Source organism: Myzus persicae, unplaced genomic scaffold, assembly GCF_001856785.1.
Source record: "Myzus persicae strain clone G006 unplaced genomic scaffold, MPER_G0061.0, whole genome shotgun sequence".
NCBI classification, from domain to species: Eukaryota; Metazoa; Arthropoda; class Insecta; order Hemiptera; family Aphididae; genus Myzus; species Myzus persicae.
Window position 1 is genome coordinate 700,603 of NW_019102823.1, and position 4,744 is coordinate 705,346.

The window sequence follows — 4,744 nt, forward strand, 5'->3', positions numbered from 1 at the left end:
ATATATATATGACCTTTTTTCCATTTTGGCTCATCCACATTTATTAATATATTGGGTGGCTCGCGAGTCTCTTCTCTTTGGCCACCCTTGCTATATAGTATGTAATAATGTAATATAAATGACAAGAATCAAAAAAGGCTATATATACCAAATATAGACGCCACAATAATTACAGCCGTTTTCATGATAATATAATTTTTGCAGCAAACAAACAAAGTTATGTAAAGATAGTTGTACTTTTCAGAAGACTGAAGAACTATCTGTAATATGTACTCCACCTAAACTTTTGGATCGAAAAGATGATCTTTTAAATACAAAACATTTAACAATTATTATGTATAGTGAATATTATTAAGACTATTAGGTAAACATAAACTAGGTAACTAGGTTTGTGTTTACACTGTGCAAAACTAAAAAGCTACTTTTTTTAGAAATGTTAACTTTAAAGTTTTAAACACTGTGATGTTCATCTCATTTATAATTTATGGCCCTCAACGATCGAATAAATATTAAATTTTTAATTTAAAACTGTTAGACAAATACATATGTATGATAAAGTAAATTCAATAGTCTACATGCCCATCTTGATGTGTTATGTATATCCTAATTCCTAGGCCCGTAACTAGAAAAATGCATAGTATTTATATGTATATGTCTAAACGAAATTTGATGATTATGTTTTCGGAAAAAATTACCAACAGCTCGTGTATTTATGAGTAGAAATTATCGAAGCCGATTTTGTCATACAAACAATTAGAAATTAGAATATCATAATAGACGACAGTATTATATTATTACATTATCTCATATATTACAAGCTTTTATAATAAATGTAGGTATAAACTATAAAGTATAAATTAATGTATGTTTTCAAAATTACAACTTCATATTACAAATTTTTTATAGGAATTTCATGCATAAAATAAATATATTATAAAAAAAAGTTTAACTTACTCTTCTTATTAAAACCATACATATAGGCATATAGCTTAGGCAATAACTCAATATATGAAGAATACCAATTAAATTTAAAAATATTGACGTTGCATTTTGTATATAATAATAAATTATATTAAATTATATACTTTAACTATTATATACTATATAATATGTAGAGTACGTGCATTTAACGACTAAATCTGAACAGCGAATGACAGTTCCATCGCGATCGAAACTTTTTTTGAACATTAATATAAACAACGAGATGTTTTCACGAAATGTATTTATTCCTTGTTAACGACTGACGTTTTGTGCATTAAAATGAAATAACTTTGATTTTGTTACATTTTAATACCCCCGACCTACCTGCAGACCATTATACGTATCTTTGTTCACCCTTTTCATATACATAAACCCGAGTAATCATTATCCCTCTAAGCATAAATAATGTGTTTCAAAGTAATAATAAATAATAACATGTGTGAGTAGTATATTGTACATTATGTCATTATAGTAGGTGTACCGTATTCGTATACTTAATAACGTTTTAAAATTTGTCCACTTAACCTCATCTAATGCGCACTAACCACAACTGCACACTGCTGTGTTGTAATTTTGTGAATAATATTTTTTAACGTATTGAATGAAATTGGTACTAAATAACTACTTTTAATAAATGAATAATTATTTAAAATTCTACTAAAATATTTTTTTTTTATAGCTACTATAAGAAAAGAAAAATTAGTAATACAATTTTGTTTAATTAACTTCTAAATATTTGCACATAAGCAACACGATTAATGTTTTAATTAGTGATTACATTTTTTTTTTATCACTGCTATAACAATGTAGGTAACTACTTTAGTTCTTGAAAATGTAAATACCTACCTCTTTTGATGAACTTAAGTGAAAGATAAAAGTGACACAAGCTCTCCTCCTTCCCATAATTTCCCATATTTTCATATACATATACAATATATTTAGACCTTTACCTATGGCTTTATATCATTAATTCATAGACATAAGTAATATGTATATAATACTAATGACTAGCTGTCCCTCTCCGTGTTACCCGTGCCAAATATTTGTTTTTATGAATGTATATTTGATCAATATAAACAATTTACTTTTGAGTTGTTAACAATAATAAATAAAACAAAAATTACGTTGATCGTATATTACAATGAAAATTAATATTAAAACTAAAACACAGACAATTTAATAAACATAACTTATAAACAAGACTGCGAAGAATACAAAAAATAATATTATAGAATACAGATTGTTTTTCTCTGTACATTTAAAAGAAAAAGGCGGGTAAATGGGTGAAACTCAACTGTACAGTAGGTTACAAGGCGGTCACTGTATTAAATGGTGTTAGTTTTTTATAAAATATCATTGCATACGAAAAAAGATTCTGAACGAAGCCGGTTTGTCGGACTAGGATATTTAATATTATATTTATATTGTTATTATTATTGTAGCTGGTAGGTTGAATTAATATTATTTGCATATTATCTTATTTATATATAATGATGATATACTTGAAAAATTTCAAGTACCCCCGAATAATATTTTTAAATTACAACTAAATAACTTAAATCATTATTCTTGGTTATTTAATCTGTAATTTAGTCCAAATTTGAACTTAAAAAAACTATACAAAAAACTATGTTTGTATCATTTTAGATTTTTTGCTCACAGAATGAACTACTTACGTGGAACCTTGTTTTAAATTTTCAATCCTTACTTAGTAAACTTTATTTTTATTAAACGTAGGAAAATTTAAGAAGAATCATATACTCTGTCAATTTTCATAATTTTGATGAACTTTGTCAAAAATTTACCTTCAGAAGCTCATAAAAAATGACTGTGGATTTATGATCAATTTTTTTTTAAATTACCGTTAACAACAACTTATGAGGAACGTTGTATTACATTTTCAAGTTTTTTGATAGAGCTAAGATCGACAAACATTTTTAAAAAAATAATAAAACTCGAATTTTTCTTATATTTATAAATAGCTCAGAAACAGTGACAATATTTCGAAAATATTATGGTACATAAAAATTGTTTGCATAAACATTCGTACTAATATAAGTACTAATGAACTGTTTAACGTCTTATCCGTTTCTCTTTGGCTTATTTTTTTTTTGTTCAATTAAATTATTAGAATTGTTAATCGTCTTCAATGAATGACGACGATTGAGGTTGACCCATAGAGGATATATGATAGATGATATTATATTATAAATCCATAAGCTTTATACTTAATATGTGATATGTTTATTTTTTAATTTCATTGTATTTAGTAAATAATAATACACCTTCAAAATTGCGTGCTCGAATGATAATTAATTATTGTTTTGTATTAAGTACTTTACACCTTAATAAGGAACACAAATTGTTATTCCTCTTTAAAAATCCAATTTTGCCAACATTTTAATTTAGTATGTATAGGAGTTAACAAATGTACAAATGTATTTTTGGTATTTTTAGGCTGCTGTGAAATCAATTTATAAGAATCCTTGTGTTAAATTGTTAAGATTTTTTCCAGAAATAAACATTTAAAGTACCTAAGTACAATAATATAACATTATATATGTGCTCGCATTTTTAGTTCTGTTCAGTTTTACTTTTATTCATCTCAATTTTAATCAAAGTTTGGAATGGTAAAGACAATTCTTCGAAGAAAATCGAGATCAATCGGCAGGAATGCCGTTTATCCGGGAGAGGAAATACTCATGTAAGTTTTTTCTTATTCTTTTGGAACTGAGAACCTAAAATATAAAAATTATTGTTATTTGTCACCGACAAGGAGACAAGCTAATGCACACCAGTGCGAAGGAGACGCATACAAGTATTTAATTTCCGAGACCGCAATGCAAAAATTAGGAGGACCCGAAACAATAGTTGTGTTACAAAAAAGATTAAATATTTTTTGTGGTTGTATTATTATTTTATTGTTAGTATAGGTGTAGTACAGTAGTATTATACTTTATTTATAGTATATAATCAGTAATAGTAAAATTGTATGATATTAATATATTATAATATCTACCTATGTATTAAAGCTGAGCCCTGAAAGTTGAAATTAATATTTAATGTACTACCCATGTTACAATATCATAAATTCATAACATAATAACTGATTACAGAAATGAAATGTATAAAATTCTCAGATTTTTTTTAATTTATCTCTATGTTCCAAAAAACAAAACTAATTTCTAGTTATAGATATTACATAATCAATATAAAATATTCACTTTTAAAGACGGTCTATAATTCTATATAATACCAGTGTTCGGAACGTTCACTAAAAAAATGAACTCGTTCACGTTCACGTTCAGTACTTAAAAAAGGAACTCGTTCGCGTTCACGTTCCTGTTTTTTTCAAACGAACGTGTTCACGTTCACGTTCATTCAAAAAATGAACGCATTTATTGGGCGTTCATTTAATTTTTTTTTCTCAGTTATTACTAATTAAATTTAAATTCGATATCATAGGAACTATAATGGAAAATATTATTATAATATGATTAATTAAAATATTTTAAAAATATATTTATTAAATGGTAAATAAATTAAACTTCTTAATAATCGATTAAGTTCATTAAAAATATAAACGGCGTTCACGTTCACGTTCTATTTTAAAAATACGAGTGACGTTCACGTATCGTTCACTATTTATGAACGTGAACGCGTGAACGTGCGTTCATGAACGACGTTCTTTCCAAACACTGTATAATACTATGCATACATAAGTAAATATAATGTTATAAACATTATCAATGCCTTCATATTA

General features: G+C 26.1%; 1 long non-coding RNA gene across 1 annotated transcript; it reads right to left on the reverse strand.

Moving 5' to 3' along the window:
• Positions 1-792: 792 nt before the first annotated feature.
• On the reverse strand, positions 793-4,407 carry LOC111033188. The gene is made up of 3 exons (XR_002604382.1): positions 4,238-4,407; positions 1,708-1,709; positions 793-803 (listed from the first exon to the last, which is right to left on the reverse strand). It is a non-coding gene; the product is annotated as an uncharacterized LOC111033188 (long non-coding RNA).
• Between the last annotated feature and the right edge of the window lie 337 nt (positions 4,408-4,744).